This window comes from Eleutherodactylus coqui, chromosome 6 (assembly GCF_035609145.1).
Source record: "Eleutherodactylus coqui strain aEleCoq1 chromosome 6, aEleCoq1.hap1, whole genome shotgun sequence".
Classification (NCBI taxonomy): Eukaryota; Metazoa; Chordata; class Amphibia; order Anura; family Eleutherodactylidae; genus Eleutherodactylus; species Eleutherodactylus coqui.
In genome coordinates, this window is record NC_089842.1 from 17010346 (window position 1) to 17019912 (window position 9567).

Here is a 9567-nt window from a genome sequence, read left to right on the forward strand (position 1 = left end):
TCCTTGCTGACCTGAAGGAGTTCTTTACTATAAGCCATACATCTGAGATGAGTCCCTGTTCCTTATGGAATGCACACGTATATTCGAGGTATTACGGTCCAGTTTAGCTCGCAATACAAAAAAATCACAACAAAAGCACATGTATAACCTTTTACAACAAATGAAGGTGATAGAAGTCCAAATTACAGCCGGACCCCTTTGGTTACTCTTCACCATGTGTGAGGTCATCTACATCTGAAGCTGCGGTCTGCTCTTGTGAGAGAAGGCCTAGTGATACGCCATCTTGCCTTTGTGCAGCCAAAAGTTATTTTTGACTTTTCTCTTTCTGCTAAAACTTATATGCGGGTGGTATGCAAAGACAAAAGGGATGTAATAGCTGCAAGGGAGGAGTGGATATAACATTCCTACGAGCAGAAGAACGAAGAGCACAGAGAAAAGCAGCCAAGACGTCAGACTGGAAAAATCAAAACTGAAGCCTGTAGGTGAGCCTAGATTGTAGTTAAGGGTATTAGTGTATCTTGACGCCACCAGGAAGTCCTGGTGGAGACAAGACTGACTGCCTAGTAACTCTCCCAGAAGCTAATTGGCTGCAGAGAAGGCTCGGCATCAGGTACTGGCAGCTCAGTTAAATTATCCTGTCCCCTGTGAATACTGCTGTATGCTCCTGCTTTGCCATCAGTGGCCCTCAAATGTCCCAGCTTCCCGGGTGTTAATTGTGCTGCTGTTCACCCCTGCTGGCTCCCCAGGTGTTAATACTGCTCTCCGCAGTCGGCTCCCCTGCCGTGAATAGGGGCCCCCCGTGGCTGCTTCCCCGCCTGCTAATACAGCTCCCCCGCGCAGCATTCGCTATCCTGGCTCCTAAAACAGCTCCCCGCGCCTGGACTTTGCTGGTCGGCCCTGTAATCCCCGCTCCTGCTGTTTGCTGGCCACCGCTAAGCTCCCACATGCTGCTCTTTACTCCCTCAGTCTGTGCTGCCCGCTGCCGCAGCTACAGTCACCGGCCAGTCCAGGCTGCGGTTCCATCTCCCCGCTCACCGGCGATTTGACAGCTCCCATCCGCCTTGTCTCCGCGGATCCTCGGCGTTCCATTGTGTCATGCACGCCGCCGGCTGCATATCCACGGCACTGCTAGATGTATTGCCATGGAAGGTCAGCGGGAAGAAAGTCAGCCGCTTGAATTGTGAGTTTAATCTGTTGCTTTTCAATCGGAAATCATAATGTCCGCTAGAGAGTCTACTGCTCCATCCATTCATCCACAAATACCCTCCTAACCCAGCTGCCAGATAACTTAGCCTGACCAGCTTGCCTCCGTCTCCAGGGTAGAGTTAAAAAGGAATTGTGTTACAGTAATCTGCCCTGGATACGCCAGCCCAGGTGCCCTGGATCTTACCCGCAACCCCTGTCCCTGCCTACTTGGACCACTCCTGGCTAACCCCAGGCGGGCAACTGGGCAGCGGTCCCTATGCTAGCTAGGGACCGAGAAGGAGCACTGGCGTACCTAGAAGAATTGGGTAGACTACCGACAGGACAGGCAGATGTTAAAGAACCAACACGAAACAATACAAGATAGGACCGAGGCAGATGGAACAACCTGGCAGACGGTAACCAAATAGCAGACAAGCTGACAGAGGAAGGAGACCGACAGATGAAGACTAGCTATCAACCTGAAGGAAAACAATAACTGGCAGTGGATGCACCTCACTGCCAGCCTTATAAACAGAAGCCTCCGCCCAGGGGCGGAGAGAGGGAGGCTCTACCTCACAGCAGGATCCAGAATACAGGAGCTCATGAAGTGATCCGTAATCACAGGCGCGCGCGGCGCAGCCCGGACCCACGAGTGCCCGCACCGCGCCCCCGACAGCCAGACAACAAGCCAAGGGGACACGCCCCGACCGCGGAGGCCAGCGCCTGGCCGCCTCCGCATGGTAACAAATTGTATGTGGTTACCTTTTGTTGGACTCTGTTCTGTTTTCCAAGCTACACGTAAACTGTGTGCCTTCGGTTTCACTAAAGCACTTGGGCTTGTTTATTTCGTTGTCGCATTACATCAAATGGCACTGGCGTCACATTGAATCTATACTGACTGCAAACAGCCCCGGTGGGCACCCTATTGCATTCCACCTGCTGCACGAGTTGCCATCACTAGGCAGAGTAGCAACCATTGTGACATAGTTAGAATTGATGGAACCGCTCGAGCCACCCTCCTGCCAACTTCTGTTCGCTGCACTTCAAGGATGCCTTATGGCTGGCAAGAAAACGACTCGTCATGAACTGAAAGAGGCTGTCCATTGAGGACTACCGCAGGCTGGTCCTCAGCCTGCTCAGAAACTACTCCATAATGGACTGTCTGGGTATGGAGGAAGAGGAGGACTGACCCCCATCTCCTTTCTCCTCACCCCCTCCTTGGTGTCTCTGTCCTTCAATAAAGCCTCGGGCCCTATGTCTTCTTTCCCTACCCCCATCTGCCCCATACCCATTCCTCCTAGCCCTTGGCTGTATTGTTGATGGATGAGTGTTGGAATGTAGCTCTATTGTAATGGGGTAGTGGTGCTTTCTGTGATGCACAGCAGGGGATCAAGTGCCTTCCCTGGGGGTCAACACAGACACTACAGGCTTGTTCAATCCAAAAAGTTGTTTCAACCTAACCGACGATTCGCAATCTATTAACAAACATAATCAAGATATCAAAAAGTTATTTCAGACCCTCCGGTAAATGAGGGACCAGGGATGGTTGGATTGGCTTCCCGGTTCCTGGTTCAGTACATCTTGGCTTTGTCGACTTTCCAGTCTACTTTTTGGTAAATTGTGTAGTTCTTTGCTGTTGCATTCAGGGCATACCTAATCTAACGAGGTTTATGTAATAATTGGGCTATGAACACACACAAGATTGCAACTCATGTTATTAACCCCTTAAGGACCAGGCTGTTTTAGGGATCTTACCCATCTGGTGTTTTTTTTTTTCTTTCCTCCTTCAGCTACCAAAATTATTCTTGCTGCATTTTTTATATATATTTTTTGCACTCTCCCTCCCCCACCCCCTACCCGTTTTATTGAGGGTAAAAAGCTAAAAAAAAAATCTCTATATATTTTTGAACATTTACAGTTGTCTTTTTTATGGCCGCACACTTACTGATACAAGAGGACAGGCATATAAACCACATATCCCTCAAACATGCAGAGGCCAGACTGCTATATGGAGGAGGCAGTAACACATGTGAGGACACTGAGGAGTCAGCCAATCACAAGCCCTCTTTATAATGAGGGGGGGCGGCTGCTTAGTGTTTATTCCTGCACAATAAAAGGGACTTCCGCTTCCGTCCGACATGAGGAGAAGCATCTAGATGAACTCCCGCTGCTGAACAGAGACAGAGCTGAAACAAGTCACCCCGGCTCACCTAGACAGGTCAAAGCACAGTGGGAATTCCCAGGACACAGGCGACCTTGAGAAGACTACTCAAGGTGACACTGGGCACCCCTGATCCATCGCTGGGCACCCCTGATCCATCAGCAGCACAGAGCGCAGCAGGGAAGGCTGAGCTCAGACAACGCTGTTAACCCCTGAAGCACTGGGAGAAAGCCGCTTCATTCTGCACTGCAGCAGAGAAACACATCAGAGGGAAGCAGTAATTATACAGACAAGACCTCTAGCCTGCAGAGTTAACCCCTGAAGCACCGGAACACCGCTGCACAAGCAAAGCTGCAGACTCTAAAGAAAAAGGACACTTAAAACCAAAAGAGTCAAGTAAAGGGGTCTAAAGGCAAAATAGGACGCTCTGCAGGTGCTTCCGTTACTGCCTGCGACTATTTAAAGGGGTAACGCCTAACGCAAACTTGTATGGAAAGAAACCTACGGCCAAAGAGGAGCGGCAAAAAGTCACCGGGAAGCAAAGCAAGAGTCTCAAGCACCGAAAACATGTCTACATCGACACAGACTTCAACGGCGCCCGACAGCCTAACGACCCAGGAAACACAGACACCAGACCCGCGCAAACAAGCAGAACAGCAGGCAACAGGGGAGCCGACCCCAAAACTTTCACTGGATTTTCGCCAAAATGTATCAGAAGTCGCATCAGAAGTGGCATTAAAAGTGGCATCAGAAGTGGCATTGCACATAACGCCTGACATGCAAAAAGCCCTAGAGGAGGCCTTGCGAAACTCTCTCACCCGTATCCTCGCACCATCTAACTCCAAACAATCAATGCAACCGCAGCAAGAGGAGACGGAGAATATGAAACAAGCCGCGCCGGAACAATCCGTGAGTACTCAGAACACGGCTAAGAAAATCGATGATCTGGGAAACCAATTAAGGCGAAATAGTCGGAGGCTGGTGGAACTGCCCCACATCCTCGTAGCCGCTAACTCCAAACGAATAGATGAATTGGAGCAATCACTACAACAGCGGCAAAAGGAGATGGAGACCTTGAAGCGAACGGTGCAGGAGCAATCCGTCAGTATTCACAATATGGCTAGGAGAATCGATGATCTAGAAAACCAATCAAGGCGAAATAGGCCGCCTGCACGCATGCGGAACACTGCAGCAGAACATGGCCCTGGCAGGAACCGGCGTCCGCGCGGACCTGACGATTCTTCTTTCTAAGGCCCCCCCCCCCACACAGGCGCTGTGTTTACTGCAGTTTCAGCCCGGTTTCTGCAGCGCTGGCGTGCGTTATGACGGTTTCGCTGAAAACGCAGCTAGGGAAGCTGAGAAAAAAAGCAATACACAGCTAGCAGGTGCCTTCAGCGTCCCGTCCGCTAATCTCTGGCGCTGCTCCGGGCTTCCCCTGCACTGACAGATCATCTATTGCTGTAAGGAAGGTTAGGGAACCCCGCCTCCAAGAATAGATGTCCGTGATTGGTTCTCGGCGCTGGCTTGATGCACCAATCACAGCCATTCATTTACTGGCTCAGCCAATCAAAGCTCGCCGGCCCGAAGCAGCGCCACATATCAGCGGCCAGGATGCTGACAGCACCTGCTAGGTGAGTATTGCTTTTTTTCCCCATCTAGTGTAGCTAGGGCTGATTTTCAGGGTAGGGCTTATATTTCAAGCCCTCCCCACAAAAATCAGTGTGCGGTTAACTCTGCCAAAACGCGGCACCAAACTGTGCCGCATTTTCAGCAGTGCTGAAACCGCTGCCCAGGGTCTCGATAAGTACCGCAGAATAGGAAAGGTTCACCCTGTATGTCCAGAACCAGCAAATGTCAGAGGTGTCCCAAAAAAAACCCAACGCAGCAAAGACTCCGTCAAATAATAATGCGCTACCCGGACGTCAATGACAAAATGGCTCTAATGAGGGGCTTCAGAACCAGAAATCACCCAATCTATATCAGAAACTACAAAATACTAGTATTCGAGGACTTCTCTGCAAAAGTAGCAAAACCAAGGCGTGCATTCAATATGGTCTGCACCACACTACATACAATGTCCGCTTCCAGCTACAATACCCTGCGCTCCTCAACGTCTTCAAACACCTACACAATTTGTAAAACATCCGAGTCAGCAGTCAGTCTGGGGACGCGCCGTGGTGCGCCGGAATACTACATCGCCTCGAACTCCTGTAAGCAACGCAGTGGAAAATCTGGTGGACGGATCAAGGCCGGCCGCACTTCGTAGAGGTCCCCAACATGCGCCACTGACACCTCCTGAACATCAACTTTACCCGACTTCCTTATCTCCTCCCTAGAAGTTCAGGACTTGGTGAGTCGGATACAAAAATGCATGAACAATGCAAAAAAAGTCATAAAATGAGAACTGATCTCACAGCATAAGAATTAGATAAAGAAGGGAAGGAGGAGAGAAACGGGAAGCCGTCCCGGACTTTCATGTCATCGTCCCTGTGCCCTGATCGATATTTACTAAGCATCGGTGTACATTGGTGAGTGGTAGAGATGAGCGAACGTACGCGTTTAGGGCAATTACTCGATCGAGCATCGCTTTTTTCGAGTAACTGCCTAATCGGGCGAAAAGATTTGGGGGGCGCCGGGGTGTTGCAGGGGTGAGTGGCGGGGAGGAAAGAGCTCCCCCCTGTTCCCCACTGCTACCCCCTGCTCCACCACGCTGCCCCCTGAATGTTTTTGCCAAAGTAGGCAGTTACTCGAAAAAAGCGATGCTTGATCGAGTAATTGCCCTAAACGTTCGCTCATCTCTAGTGAGTGGGATGTGATACATTTTGTTAGTTCATACAGAGTTTGATCGTTACCTAGAATTCTATATCATACTATTGATTCTTGTCATTAGGAAATTAACTGCAAACCACTAGTGGAAGGGTATGCTTGTGATAACCCCCCCCCATTCCATTCTTTATTATGTCTTCATTCCCAAACCTGAATTTCATTTAAACATATTGGTGGAAGAGGAATGTACAGATTTCTACTCCTCCTGGGCAGTATGGATGGCCATTTGAGACTCGCCGTCTTTCTCTAACTGCCTGGCAAGCAGGATTGTTCAGTAGGAGGGGATACTGCATCTATACATCTAGTCAAGCACTCAATAGACCATTCCTGCTCATGACTCACGGTCCACATCTTCAGAGCTGCTGCTTCTTTTTTCTTTTCTCCTTCTCTACTCTTCATCTTGCCCGTTCCTAGGTACCCACCTATATTACTTTTACCCCCCACCCCCCACATTTTTTTTTTTTAATTAGTTACTTGGTTTCTTACTTTAGTTTATGTTTGGATTGGATGCAACATAACACCATATGTGGATCCCCTTCCGGTTATCATAACCAGGTCCTCAGGTATATTCATACTGGAGAGGAATGTACGGAGGGGTGGCATAAAATTACTCCCCCCTAAGTCTATATGAAAATGTGATTGAATTGTTATAAAGCAGAAGACAATATGACAAGTTACACAATTTAGTTTATTGCAGCGTATTTGTTATATCTTTATTGTTTTATTCACTCCTGTTTCTTGTATTACCCTGAAAGCTTCAATAAAAATCTTCTGAACGACAAACAAACTCGTGGAAATGTAGCAAGAACATATAAAAGCAAACGTTGATAATGGAGATCATGCTAACCATGGGAGCGATGTCACAAGAGGAAACAGTCGCAAAAGGGGGGATTTGTGAGAGAAGGCATAATGATGTGCCAGCTTATCTTTGTCTATCCAAAAGTTACTTTTTACTTTTCTCTCTCTGCTCTAACATATATGTGGGGGGTTTGGTTCTTACATAGAGCCATTAGGAGGAAATCAAGGTTATTTTGCGACCCCAATTCGCTTGGTTCTGAATCAAAAGTATACGCAGAAGGGGGAATAAAACAAGTATGGGAAGTTGGACTTTGTTTCGAGAAAAATATATCCTTCATACATACGGACACTTTTAGGCCCCCTGTCCACAGGCGTGATTTCACTGATGGTAAATTGCCTGCGAATCACGCCGTCTGAAGCTTTTCATAGCGTTGCCCCCTGTCAACAAGTGGAGAATCATTGCGATTCTTCGCTTGTGGGCGGCAGATCGCAGCATGATTGCCATGATTCTCCGCGGTCAGTCTATCTGTCAGATAGGCTGACAGCGGAGATCTGTCTGCCGTCTCCTGCTCCCGGGCGGCGGTGATCCGCTGCGGGATACTGCAATGCCCGTGGACAGGGGGCCTCAGTCTTTTATTCTAAACTTTATAATCTGAAGGACGACACATCATCTTCCTAACTGTCACAAGAAAACAAACAAGGGAAGGAGGGGAGGAGAGAAGCAGAGAGCCGGTGAGTGGGATGGACAGTGTATATCGTCCGGGCGTGAAAACGCGACCGATATACGCGCGCCTGAATAAGCGTTAGGGTGACTACCCACTACAGTTCTTTTTCACTGCGATTTTGCGCAATCGCGATTTTAACATTACAAGTCCCATAGACCCCTGCAGAAAAAAAAAACCGCTGCGAATTTCGCAGAGAAAAAGAACTGTGGTGGGTAGTCACCCTTAAGGGTGTATTTACATGGACAAAATCCTGTGCAAGCCGTGTTTGATTGTGATATGGATGGAACCTGCATGGAAGATGAACCCTTGAATGGGCAGATGCAGAAGAGAGATTTTTATTTTTTCTCTCAGACCGATAGTTCAAAATAGAAAAATTGCAGCAAGTCCCTTTATTTGTTCAAAAGATTATTTGATAGGGCAGTGAAAAAAAACCTAAATGTAGCGTACGCGCTTGTCATGTGATCTGCCTGCATGGGCATTTTTTTTTAAACAAACTCTTTATTTGTAATTTGCTTCTAAGGCCGCCTGCACACGGCTCTCACCTTCTCCCGCGACTCCGGCTCTGTGATGTGTCAGCTGCCGGTGCATGAGCAGAGCCAGGCACCGGGACTAACATGTCTGTGAGGACCTCTGCGAGACCCGCACAGAAATAGAACATGCCCCGATTTTGGCGGACAGATCGCGGCCGTCTGCATAGGAGTGCGTTCTGTAATGCAATCCTATGCAGGCGGGGGCGGAAATTCTGTGGGAAATCCCGCCGCAGAATTTCCGCCCGTGTGCAGGGGGCCTAACGCAAACATTTGTTTTTTTACCATTTAATCAATAGGAACCACAGACACAATTTTTGTACAGGGGTTACATGGATTCTCTGAGATTGTAATGATGTTATAAGTGGTCACAATATCAGAGCAAAAGGATCATTTATTATGGAGAACCGACCCTTGTAGGGAGGCTCTAGTACCCTGCTGTACCGCCTCTAGCTTGGATACAGGATGTGATACAGGTGGGCATGGAGGCTCTAGTACCCTGTTGTACCGCCTCTAGCTTGGATACAAGATGTGATACGGGCAGGCATGGAGGCTCTAGTACCCTGTTGTACCGCCTCTGGCTTAGATACAAGATGTGATACAGGCGGGCATGGAGGCTCTAGTACCCTGTTGTACCGCCTCTGGCTTAGATACAAGATGTGATACGGGCGGGCATGGAGGCTCTAGTACCCTGCTGTACCGCATCTAGCTTGGATGCAAGATGTGATAGGGGCAGGCATAAAGGCATACAGGTTCTATATGGAGCCCCTAGATGTGATATGGGAGAGTCTGGAGCCTCTAGCTTGAATACAAGATGTTATATGGGCGGGCAGGCATGAAGGCTCTAGTACCCTTTTGTACCACATCTACCTTGGATGCAAGATGTGATACGGGCATGGAGCCCCTAGATCATGTAAGCTTATGGTCCCACATGGTTTTTTGACGATAAATCTGGTGACCAGGCAGCCACAGAAGCATTGCAACTTTGTGGGTGGTAAACTATTGTATGCAATGGCACCACCATACCAGAAGGGGGCAGTGTGCCGCTCCACAGCAAAAGCAGGATTGAGGTGCTCACCCGAGGTCTGCGGTCAGGAACATAGCTGTCGTCAGCAACCAAACTAAATCTGGATTTGTTGCTGAAGACAACCTGGGTCCACTCCTTAGAGTCCAGTTTCGTCATTCAAGACACCATTGCAAACAGAGGCAACAGTGGTTGGGTGTCAGAGGCCGTACTTGTAATGGGGGCCGAAAGACCAAATATCCTTCAGCCAAGAGCCTGGAAATAGTTCCGACAGACACAGGAAGGAAGGGGGGGGGGGGGGGGCTAACAATAGCGCCCCAG